At 39.5% G+C, this 13,579-nt stretch overlaps 1 protein-coding gene across 2 annotated transcripts in view; it reads right to left on the reverse strand.

The window, feature by feature from the left end:
- The window catches only part of LOC112824047 (inactive tyrosine-protein kinase transmembrane receptor ROR1), a 499,173-nt gene that overhangs the window by 42,950 nt on the left and 442,644 nt on the right, over positions 1-13,579 (reverse strand). The gene's annotated exons all lie outside the window — the stretch shown is intronic.

Below are 13,579 nucleotides of genomic sequence, written 5' to 3' on the forward strand. Positions count from 1 at the left end.
AAAAGAAAAAGAAAAAGAAAAAGAAAAGAAAGAAAGAAAGAAAAGAAAAGAAAAGAAGAGAAGGAAGGAAGAGGGGATTTCAAAATCAGAAATGAAAGAGGAGAATAACAACTGACACCACAGAAATACAAAGGATTATAAGAGAATATTATGAAAAATTATATGCGAACAAATTGGACAACCTAGAGGAAATGGATAAATTCCTTGAAACATACAACCTCCCAAAACTGAAGCAGGAAGGAATAGAAAATTTGAGCAGACTGATTACCAGCAATGAAATTGAAATCAGGAATAAAAAAAAAACCTCCCAACAAACAGAAGTCCAGGACCAGATGGTTCACAGGTGAATGCAACCAAACATTTAAAGAAGAGTTAACACCTATTCTTCTCAAACTATTCCAAAAAATAGAAGAGGAAGGAAAGCTTTCAAATTCATTCTGTGAGGCCACTGTTACCATGATACTAGAAACAGAGAAAGCCACTACAAAAAAGAAAAGAGAAAGAGAGAGAACTACAGGGCAGTATCTCTGATAAACATACATGCAAAAATCCTCAACAAAATATTAGCAAACTGAATCTAACAATACATTGAAAAAAATCATTCACCACAGTCAAGTGAGATTTGTTCCTGGGACGCATGGGTGGTTCAATATTTGCAAATCAATCGACATGATACATCACTTTAACAAGAGAAAGGATAAAAACCATATGATCATTTCAATAGATTCAGAAAAAGCATTTGATAAAGTACAACATCCATTCATGATAAAAACCTTCAACAAAGTAGGTTTAGAGGGGACAAAACTCAACATAATAAAGGCCATATATGAAAAACACAAAACTAACATCATAGTCAATGGTGAAAAACTGAGAGCTTTTCCCCTAAGATGGGAACAAGACATGGATGTCCACTCTCACCACTTTTATTCAAATTGTACTGGAAGTCCTGGTCACAGCAATCTGACAAGAGAAAGAAATAAAAGGCATCCAAACTTGTAAGGAACAAGTAAAACTTTCACTATTCACTATGACATGATACTATATATAGAAAACCCTAAAGACTCCACCAAAAAACTATTAGAACTGATCAATTCAGTAAAGTCGCAGGATACAAAATCAATATACAGAAATTCACTGAATTGCAAGTAGCAAAAGGATAACTTAAGAAAACAATCCCATTTGCAAATGCACCAAAAATTATAAAATACCTAGGAGTAAATTTAACCAGGGAGATAAGAGACCTATATTCTGAAAACTATAAAACATTCATGAAAGAAACTGAAGACCACACAAAAAAGAAAAATATTCCATGCTCATGGATTGGAAGAACAAATATTGTTAAAGTGTCCATCTACTCAAACCAATCTACAGATTTTTTTAAAAAGATTCTATTTATTTATTTCACAGAGACATAGCAAGAGAGGGAACACAAGCAGGGGGAGCAGGAGAGGGAGAAGCAGGCTTCCTGCAGAGCAGGGAGCCCAATGTGGGGCTCAATCCCAGGACCCTGGGACCATGACCTGAGCTGAAGGCAGACGCTGAACAACTGAGCCACCTAGGCGCCCCCAATCTACAGATTTAATGCAATCTCTATCAAAATACCAGCAGCATTTTTCACAGAACTAGAACAAATAATCCTAAAATTTGCATGGAACCACAAATTACCCCAAATAGCCAAAGCAATCTTGAAAAAGAAGAACATAACTGGAGGTATCACAATACCAGATTTCAGGATATACTACAGAGCCATAGTAATCAAAACAGTGTGGTATTAGCATAAAAAGAGACACATAGATCAATAGAACAGAATAGAGAGTCCAGAAATAAACCCACAAGTACACGGTCAATTATTCTAGGACAAAAGAGGAAAAATATGCAATAGGAAGAAATCTCTCCAACAAATGATTCTGGGAAAACTGGACAGCTACATACAAAAGAATGAAACTGGACCACTTTCTTGCACCATACACAAAAATACACTCAAAATGGATGAAGGACCTAAATGTGAGACCTGAAACCATAAATATCCTATAAAAGAGCACAGGCAATAATTTCTCTGATATTGGCCGTAGCAACACTTTACTAGATATGTCTTCTGAGACAAGGGAAACAAAAGCAAAAATAAACTATTGGGACTACATCAGAATAAAAAGCTTCTGCATAGCAAAGGAAATAATCAACAAAACTGAAAGGAAACCTACTGAATGGGAAAAGATACTTACAAATGACTTATGTGATAAAAGGTTAATATCCAAAATATATTAAAAAAACTTATACAATTCAATGCCAAAAAACCCAAATAATCCAATTAAAAATGGGCTGAAAACATGAACAGATATTTCTCCAAAGAAGACATCCAGATGGCCAAAAGACATATGAAGAGATGTTTAACATCACTCATCATCAGGGAAATGCAAATCAAAACCACAATGAGGGGCGCCTGGTGGCTCAGTCAGTTAAGCATCTGCCTTCAGCTCAGGTCATGATCCCAGGGTCCTGGGATCAAGCCCTGCGTCAGGCTCCCTACTCAACGGGGAGTCTGCTTCTCCCTCTGTCCCTCCCCCTGCTTGTGCTCTCTCTCTCTCTCAAGTAAATAAAATCTTTAAAAAAAAAAACAACAACACCACAATGAGATATCACCTTATGCCTATCAGAATGGCTAAAATAACAAACACAAGAAACAACAAGTGCTGGCAAGGATATGGAGAAAAATGAATCCTTGTGCACTATTGGTGGGAATGCAAAGCAGTGCAGCCACTGTGGAAAACAGTATGCAGATTCCTCAAAAAATTAAAAATAGAATTACCATAAGATCCAGTAATTCCACTACTGGGTTTTTCCCAAAGAACAGGAAAACAGTAATTCAAAAAGATATATGCACTCTTATGTTTATTGCAGCATTATTTACAAAAGCCAAAATATGGAAGCCACCCAAGCGTCCAATGATAGATGAATGAATAAAGAAGAGGTGTGATACACACACACACACACACACACACACACAGAATATTACTCAGCCATAAGAAAGAATGAAATCTTGCCATTTATAACAGCATGGATGGATCTAGAAGGTATTATGCTAGGTGAAATAAGTCAGACAGAGAAAGGCAAATACCACATGATTTCACTCATATGTGGAATTTAAGAAACAAACAAAATAAAAAAGGGACAAACCCCAAAATCGACTCTTAACTATAGAGAACAAACTGGTGGTTACCAGTGGGGAGGTGGGTAAGGAGATAAGTGAAACAGCTGAAGGGGATTAGAGTACACTTATTGTGATGAGCACTGACTAATGTATAGAATTGTTGAATCACTATACTATATACCTAAAATGAATATAACACTGTATGTTAACTATCCTGGAATTAAAAAAATACATGAATTTAAAGAAACAATTCATATCATTTGTTCTTTGAAGCTATGAACATATATTTCTTTAAAAGAAAATAAATAATATTTTTAATTAAAACTAGCAACTAGATACTTTGCTGAAAGTTACTGGACTATCTGGTACAATAAAATACAAACAGGAAAAAAAGAGGTTTGTAACTCCACCAAGTAGATCCACATGCACCATCCTGTTGAACTTTGTCTCCACATGTCCTGACATCTGTGGATAACAGGCTATCTATAACAACACTGCAATCATCAACAACCAAACTGGGTCTGAATGATGGCGCTAAAGCTCATGTTCTTTCATGAGTAAGGTGGGCTACTGGACTAAATTTCTTTTCCTTTGACATCCAGAAAGTGTATTTTCCAGGGGAAGAGGTATTCCTACACATAACAACAAAAAGCAGTCCCTTTATTTTATTATTTTTTTAAGATTTTATTTATTTATTTGACAGAGAGAGACACAGCAAGAGAGGGAACACAAGCAGGGGGAGTGGGAGAGGGAGAAGCAGGCTTCCTGCAGAGCAGGGAGCCCACTGCAGGGCTCAATCCCAGGACCTTGGGATCATGACCTGAGCCGAAGGCAGATGGTTAATGACTGAGCCACCCACGCACCCCAAAGCAGTCCTTTTAAAGAGAAAAACAAAACAAAACAAAACCAGAAACCCTATGAGTCATCACCTAGCTTTAAGCATAGAAGCAATTTTCTTTAAAATTGTTCTACTGTTAGGAGATGAAACAAACAAAAATGAACTAATTGGAAGCTTGAACTGAAGAAGGAGCAAATGCTTATCACAACATCTTCCTAACCACAAGAATGGGATTTATTTGCACAATGATCAGGTTTTAAAGCTATATAGTGTAAATTAGTATTATAATCTCCCTGATATTTCTATAATTCCTCTCTATTCTTATTATCACTCTGTCATAATATCTGTTAGTTATTATATTACAGTTTATTCAGATAAGTATCTGAAACTTATTAGCATGACTCTCCTTTATTTAACAAAAGCTATAGGAATATGTCTAGCTAAAAGAATAATTATTATGTTAGGCATGGCCACTATTACTGAGTTTTACTCTTTTTATACTCTTTTATTTTCTTTCAACCAAAGATTTTTTTATGATTATACAAACCTTGCTTGAGAAAAAGATGGCAGAGGAGTAGGGGACCCTATTTCAACCGGTCCCCGGAATTGAGCTGGATTTCTACCAGACAACTCTAAACACCCATGAAATCAGTAAGAAAATAGATCTGGATCTCTACACAAAGAATATCGCAGGCGGTTGGTTCCGAGATACGAAGCGTAGAGCCCAAAATTCCGTGGGCACAAATCCAGAGATAAATGGAAGGGGGAGGGAGATGTTGGGATCTTATACTGCCAGTGAGCGATAGCCTCCCACGCTGGGGACGGGGCACAGACTCGCAGACTGGTAGCAACGGAGAAAGGACTTGAGGGCAGCTCCCTAGACAGAAACCCGGAGTGGCAGGGCTGCGCCTGCAAATTGGGGGTGGCTGGTGGTTTTAGAAGCACAAAGAGCAGAGACGAGCCCCGACCTGGAGGCGAGGACTGGGAGCACTGCTGAGGGGTGCACAACCCAGAATGCTGCAGTTTATAGCAGCACAGACAGAAACCGAGATAGTGTGGCCTGGAGAGCTCACTGAAGAACAGACTGCAGTCTCTCTGCTCTGAGGCAGAAGGTTGGAAACAGTCTCTTCTGCTCTGACTCTTGGAAGAGACGTGGAAAGCTGCCAGAGAAAGCCACCAGAGAACAAAAGCCCCAAAAAACCGGTTTTCACTGACCCCATCCCCCGCCACAGGGGGCAGGACAACTCTGCTCAAACAGGGTTGCTTGAGTAACAGCGTCGCAGGCCCCTCCCCCAGAAGACAGGCTGGGAAAACAAGAGGCCAGCAGCTCTAAGGTCCCTATAAAACAGGTGCATCTTGCCTGCGTTGTGGTCAATAGTTTGGACTCTATACATTCCCTCAACCACCCCTCAACAGAATGACTAGGAAGAGGAACCCCCAAAATAGGAAAGACTCAGAGATTATCACTTATGCCACAGATTTACAAATGGATTCAGATATAACCAAGATGTTGGAGATGGAATTCAGGCTAGCAATTGTGAAGACAATACCTAGAATGGAGAAATCAATTAATGGCAACATAGAGTCTCTAAGGGCAGAAATGAAAGCTGAATTGGCAGAATTTAAAAATGCTATCAATGAGATCCAATCTAATCTAGATAATCTAACAGCTAGGGTAAGTGAGGCAGAAGAACGAATTAGTGACCTAGAAGACCAATTAATAGACAAAAAGGGAAAAGAAGGGGCCAGGGAAAAACGACTCAGAATCCATGAAAATAGAATCAGAGAAATAACTGACATCATGAAACGTTCCAATGTCAGAATTATTGGAATCCCTGAGGGGGTGGAGAAAGAGAGAGGACTAGAAGATATATTTGAGCAAATCGTAGCAGAGAACTTCCCTAATCTGGGGAATGAAACAGACATTCGTGTCCTAGAGGCAGAGAGGACCCCTCCCAAGATCAAGGAAAACAGGCCAACGGGCCGGCATGTAATAGTAAAACTCGCAAATCTTAGAACCAAGGAAACCATCTTAAGGGCAGTTAGGGGGAAGAGATTCCTTACGTACAGAGGGAGGAGCATCAGAATAATGTCATACCTATCCACAGAGACCTGACAAGCCAGAATGGCCTGGCAAGACATATTCAGGGTACTAAATGAGAAGAACATGCAGCCAAGAATACTTTATCCAGCAAGGCTGTCATTTAGAATGGATGGAGAGATGCGGAGCTTCCAAGAACGGCAGAAACTGAAAGAATATGTGACCACTAAGCCAGTCCTGCAAGAAATATTAAGGGAGGGTCTATAAAAGGAGAAAGACCCCAAGAGTGATAGAAAAGAAATTTACAGGGACAATCTATAAAAACAAGGTCTTCACAGACAACATGATGACAATAAATTCATATCTTTCAATAATCTCTCTCAACGTGAACGGCCTAAATGCTCCCATAAAATGGCACAGGGTTGCAGACTGATAAAAAGACAGGACCCATCCATATGCTGTCTACAAGAGACTCATTTTGAACCTAAAGATACATCCAGACTGAAAGTGAAGGGATGGTGAGCCATCTTCCAGGCCAACAGACCTCAAAAGAAAGCTAAGGTAGCAATTCTTATATCAGACAACTTAGATTTTAAACTAAAGACTGTAGTTAGAGACACAGAAGGACACTATATCATTCTTAAAGGATCTATCCAACAAAAAGATCTAACAATTGTAAATATCTACACCCCCAACATGGGAGCAGCCATCTACATAAGTCAACTATTAACCAAAATAAAGAGTCATATTGATAATAATGCGTTAATTGTAGGAGACCTCAATACTCCACTCTCAGCAATAGACAGATCATCTATGCAGAAAATCAACAAAGAAACAAGAGCTTTGAATGACACACTGGACCAGATGGACCTCGTAGATATATACAGATCATTCCACCCTAAAACAACACAATACTCATTCTTCTTGAGCTCACATGGAACTTTCTCCAGAATAGACCACATACTGGTCACAAATCAGGTCTCAACTGATACCAAAAGATTGAGATTATTCCCTGAATATTCTCAGACCATAATGCTTTAAAACTGGAACTCAATCACAAGAAAAACTTTGGAAGAAATTCAAACATTTGGAAACTAAAGACCACTCTGCTCAAGAATGTTTGGGTCAACCAGGAAATCAAAGAAGAACTTAAACAATTCATGGACATCAATGAGAATGAAAACACATCGGTCCAAAACCTATGGGATACTGCAGAGGTGGTCCTAAGGCGGAAATACATAACCATGCAAGCCTCACTCAAAAAACCAGAAAGATCCTGAATTCATCAACTAACTCTACACCTTAAAGAACTAGAGAAAATCAACAAACAATGCCTAAGCCACGCATTAGAAGAGAAATAATTAAGATTAGAGCAGAGATCAATGAATTAGAAACCAGAAACAGAGTAGATCAGATCAATGAAACTAGAAGCTGGTTCTTTGAAAGAATTATAAGATCGATAAACCACTGGCCAGATTTATCCAAAAGAAAAGAGAAAGGACCCAAATTAATAAAATTATGAATGAAAGGGGAGAGATTATGACTAACACCAAGGAAATAGAAACAATTATTAGAAATTATTAACAACAACTATATGCCAATAAACTGAGCAACCTGGATGAAATGGATGCCTTCCTGGAAACCTATAAACTCCCAAGACTGAAACAGGAAGAAACTGACAACATGAATAGGCCAATAACCAGTAACGGGATAGAAGCAGTGATCAAAAACCCCCCAAAAAACAAGAGTCCAGGGCCTGATGGATTCGCTGGGGAATTCTACCAAACATTCAAGGAAAAATAATACCTATTCTCCTGAAGCTACTTCAAAAAATAGAATCAGAAGGAAAGCTTCCAGACTCATTCTATGAGGCCAACATTACCTTAATCCCCAAACCAAGCAAAGACCCCATCAAAAAGGAGAATTTCAGACCAATACCCCTGATGAATATTGATTCCAAAATCCTCAACAAAATTCTAGCTAATAGGATCCGAGAATACATTAAAAGGATCCTCCACCATCACCAAGTGGGATTTATCCCCAGGATGCAAGGGTGGTTCAACATTCGCAAATCAATCAGTGTGATAGAACACATTAATAAGAGGAGAGAGAAGAACCATATGGTCCTCTCAATTGATGCAGAAAAAACATTTGACAAAATACAGCATCCTTTCCTGATTAAAACTTTTCAGAGTTTAGGGATCCTCAAGTTCATAAAATCCATCTATGAAAAACCCACAGCAAATATCATCCTCAGTGGGGAAAAGCTGAGAGCCTTTCCCTTAAGATCAGGAACACGTCAAGGATGCCTACTCTCACCACTGTTGTTCAACATAGTACTAGAAGTCCTAGCAACAGCAATCAGACAACAAAAAGAAATAAAAGGTATTCAAATTGGCAAAGAAGAAATCAAAATCTCTTTTTGCAGATGACATATTTTATGTGGAAAACCCGAAAGATTCCACCCCCAAATTACTAGAACTCATACAGCAATTCAGTAATGTGTCAGGATACAAAATCAATGCACAGAAATCAGTTGCTTTCTTATACAATAACAATGCAACTGTAGAAAGAGAAATTAGAGAAATGATTACATTTACAATAGCACCAAAAACCATAAGATACCTCGGAATAAACCTAACCAAAGAGGTAAAGATCTATACTCTAGGAACTACAGAGCACTCATGAAAGAAACTGAAGAAGACACAAAAAGATGAAAAAATATTCCATGCTCATGGATCAGAAGAATAAACATTGCTAAAATGTCTATGCTACCCAGAACAATCTATACTTTCAATGCCATCCTGATCAAAATTCCAATGACATTTTTCAAAGTGCTGGAACAAACAATCCTAAGATTTGTATGGAATCAGAAAAGACCCCGAAGCTCCAAGGAAATGTTGAAAAAGGAAAACAAAGCTGGGGCCATCACGTTGTCTGATTTCAAGCTATATTACAAAGCAGTGATAACCAAGACAGCATGGTACTGGCACAAAAACAGACATATAGACCAATGGAACAGAATAGAGAGCCCAGATATGGACCCTCAGCTCTTTGGTCAAATAATCTTCAACAAACAGGAAAAAATATGCAATGGAAAAGACTGTCTTTTCAATAAATGGTGCTGGTAAAATTGGATAGCCACATGCAGAAGAATGAAACTCGACCATTCTCTAACACCACACACAAAGATAAACTCAAAATGGATGAAAGACCTCGATGTGAGACAGGAATCCATCAAAATCCTAGAGGAGAACATAGGCAGTAACCTCTTTGACATCCGCCACAGCAACTTCTTTCAAGACACATCTCCAAAGGCTAGTGAAACAAAAGCAAAAATGAACTTTTGGGACTTCATCAAGATAAAAAGTTTCTGCACAGCAAAGGAAACAGTCAACAAACCAAAGAGGCAACCCAAAGAATGGGAGAAGATATTTGCAAATGACACTACAGATAAAGGGCTGGTATCCAAGATCTATAAAGAACTTCTCAAACTCAACACCCAAAAAACAAATAATCAAGTCAAAAAATGGGTAGAAGACATGAACAGACACTTCTCCAAAGAAGAAATACAAATGGCTAACAGACACATGAAAAAATGTTCATCGTTAGCCATCAGGGAAATTCAAATCAAAACCACATTGAGATACCACCTTACACAAGTTAGAATGGCAAAAATTGACAAGGCAAGAAACAACAAATGTTGGAGAGGTTGAGGAGAAAGGGGAACCCTCTTACACTGTTGCTGGGAATGCAAGTTGGTACAGCCACTTTAGAAAACAGTGTGGAGGTGCCTCAAAAAATTAAAAATAGAGCTACCCTATGACCCAGCAATTGCACTACTGGATATTTACCCCAAAGACACAGATGTAGTGAAAAGAAGGGCCATATGCACCCCAACGTTCATAGCAGCAATGTCCACAATAGCCAAACTGTGGAAAGAGCCGAGATGCCCTTCAACAGATGAATGGTTAAAGAAGATGTGGTCCATATATACAATGGAATATTAGCCATCAGAAAGGATGAATACCCAACTTTTACATCAACATGGATGGGACTGGAGGAGATTATGCTAAGTGAAAGAAGTCAAGCAGAGAAAGTCAATTATCACATGGTTTCACTTATTTGTGGAACATAAGAAATAGCATGGAGAACATTAGGAGAAAGAAGGGAAAAATGAAGGGGGGGAACTGGAGGGGGAGACAAACCATGAGAGACTATGGACTCTGAGAAACAAACTGAGGGTTTTAGAGGGGAGGGGGGGTGGGGGGATGGGTTAGCCCAGTGATGGGTATTAAGGAGGGCACGTACTGCATGGAGCACTGGATGTTATACGAAAACAGTGAATCATGGATCACTACACCAAAAACTAACGATGTATTGCATGGTGACTAACATAACATAATAAAATAAAATTAAAAAAAAAAAAGATTGTACAAACCTTATGCTTGAAAAAAACATGATGAACAGAATAAATAAATATTATTTGATGATATAACCACATAGAAATAAAAATTCACTCAGACTGGGGTAAAAAAGGACATACAGGCTTATATAAAATCCCTTGGGACACATTAGAAAATAAGTAGCAATACTCAGAAGCTGGGATGCAAGACAGTTGTTATGCATTATCTCCTTCCAGATCTTTTCTCCTCCTTCTTCCAAGTGTTCATACACAAGTTGAAGCCTAAGTTGGAAGGCACTTGAAAAATCCCCTAGCCCAGTCCTGACACTGAGCAAGAAGCTCTCTCACAACATCTGTGAAAAAGAGCTCTTAAACCTGACTAACTGATCACAGTTCTCAAAGCAGGCTTTTAGTGATACTACCAGCCAAGGTAGCCTTCTCCATTCTTTTTATTTTTTTATTTTAATTTATTCATTTATTTGACAGAGAGAGCAAGCACAAGCAGGGGGAGTGGTAGGCAGAGGGAGAGGGAGAAGCAGGCTCCCTGCAGAGCAGGGAGACTGACGCGGGGCTCGATCCCAGAACCTTGGGATCATGACCCGAGCCAAAGGCAGACGCTTAACCAACTGAGCCATCCAGGCGCCCAAACAATAGCCTTCTCCATTCTTAAGCAACTTGGGTTTTTAGAAAATTCTTCCCCCTATTTGGCCAGCTGGGACCTGGATGGGCGGGCGTTACCACCAGGGATGGTTAACCACGGTGGCATTTGCTTGTAGGACAGATCAGTCAGGCACCCAACTCACTTTGTAATTTGGTGTGCAAACTGGAGCACAGAGTCAAAGGGGGTGCTAGAAATCATTATACCAGGACTGTCCCAGGCAGTATGGTATATGTGAGCACCCTAACTATCAGTAAGGGAGACAGGGTCCAGGCCCAAAAGAGAATGGCAGGATTTGGGAAGGTCATCAGGACCTCCACCAGCTGGGTTTGAGCTCAGAGCTTGGCGTATTCTTGTCAAAACAGCAAGGCCGTGACCTAGCTGCTCAGGCTAGGCAAACAACACGTTATGGAAAGTTTGGGGAATGAGAGGCATTTGCATGTCTGCATACCAAATACCAGACTCAGGCTTAGGATAACAAAATTAATTCCAGACCACTGATGATGAGGGAAAAGACCCCCATATAGTCAAGGTATGTTCCAGCACAAGGCAGGGCCAAGCCTGCAGATTCTGGACTATAGTGGCTACAACCTAGTAGGCCTAGAGAAGGTAGAGCTGATTGTAGCTACTTCAGTTTTTTGAAACAACAGAGAAGAAATTGCCCTTTTCTATATGAAAGTCCTTCAAATATTTGAAAACAGCTTTTACAACTGCCTTTTGTCAGTTCTCCCACTCGCTAAACATACACAGTTTCTTCAGCTCAGGAAATGTGATGCTCCAAATTGAGCATGCTGGTATTCCAGATGAGGGCCCACCACATCAGAGTAGGGCAGAATTATCATGCAACCCATGCTTAGTGCAAGGGCACTTTTCATTAGTGGTTCACATTAACTTTGTGATCAAATAGCTCCGCAAGAACTTTTTCATAGAGTTCTGCTATCAAATCAGGCCTCTTCCATTCTTTACTTGGAAATTTTAATCCTTTGATCCCAAATGAATGACTTTATGCTCATCCCATTAAATTTGGAGGCACAGGGGAGGGGAATGCCTATGTTGATGCTCTGGCTCTGCAGCTTGCTCTCTGTGGCTTTGAGCCAACCACTTACCACTGATCCTCGGCTTCCTACTGAGGGAGAGGCTGAGGATCAGATGAATAAATGTATGTGAAAGCATTGTGTAAACTATGAAGTAAAATCAGGATCTAAGCTCACATGTATTTTTTCATTTGTTCATTCTACAAATTTTTATTCAATACCTACAACCAGATACTACACTGGCTACTGAGGATATAGTTCTGGCCTATAATCAATGCTTACAGAGATGACATAGTTCTCTGCCTCTTGAGTTTCTCATTTATACAATTAACTATCTGTTCCAGTTTTGTGTTACCTAAAAATGTGGTAATTCCCTTTATGCTTTTTCTAGATCTCTTTATTAACATTTTAAGTTATATGAAAGATGATTCTTGCAGCATTCTAGTGAGATCTTTTTTCAAGTTGTTACAAGTAATTAATTCTCACTGGATGCAGTTTTTCACAGAAATCCACATAGTTGTAGACTACCCTCTAATTGAGAGTGCACAAGTTTTCTGCAACTTCTCCCCCACCCCCTTAGCAGCTGTGTCTGCTGTATCATGGACACTCTTTCCCTTGGAAGCTGCAGGAAGTCACTCTCTTCATGGCACCCGAGACTACCACTCCTGGTCTGGCTGAGATAGAAAGCAGGCTGGTAACTATTTACTGTCTTGGATTTCCACGTACTTCACCAATGTAACTAAAGAACATAGTGAACAAAAGAACATATTTGGCAACTGGGACAGCTTTTCTGTCTGACTTGATAGTACAGCTGGAGAACTGAAAGGAGTGAAGGATGGCATCTACTAGGCAGGGGGACAAAAGGAAGGGTTGACTTCTCTTCAGTTTCTTTCTCATCCTTCCTTTTGGCAGGCTAAACCCAAAATCTATTGCACAGAATCATTTACTGTAGACAATACTTTAAAACCAGTTTTTAAATTTCCATTTACCAGACTATGGATATAGCTTTGTTATAGAATATTTCTTTATAATGATAGTACTGCAGGGCTCAGTGAAGAGTTAAGTGATATAAATTGTTCATTCATTCATTCTACAAATAGTAACTGAGCACAGAGGGCACAGCAGTGGATGCTACAATATTCTGGGAGATCAGAAATGTGGTCAGAATGAAGCAATAGGACTCCTCTGTGCACAAACCAGCTTTAAAACTGTCAGGGAATGTTTGAGGGACTCCACAACAATCATGACATGTTTGAAGATACCGAAAAGGATGCCTGATCAACACTGCTTGATTTGCACCAGACCCAAAGCCCGTGGAGGAGCACTTGAACTTGGTCACAATTGTACACACCTAGCTAGTGGACTGGCAGGCCCTGTAAGGGGACTGGAAAAAGAAACAGGGGACATCTGAAAGAAAAAGCACATGAGAGATCAGTTTGGCAGAACGAGTCTGAA

The sequence above is a fragment of the Callorhinus ursinus genome, unplaced genomic scaffold (genome assembly GCF_003265705.2).
Source record: "Callorhinus ursinus isolate GAN/ISIS: 27379988/994484 unplaced genomic scaffold, GSC_fseal_2.0 scaffold9, whole genome shotgun sequence".
Taxonomy (NCBI): Eukaryota; Metazoa; Chordata; class Mammalia; order Carnivora; family Otariidae; genus Callorhinus; species Callorhinus ursinus.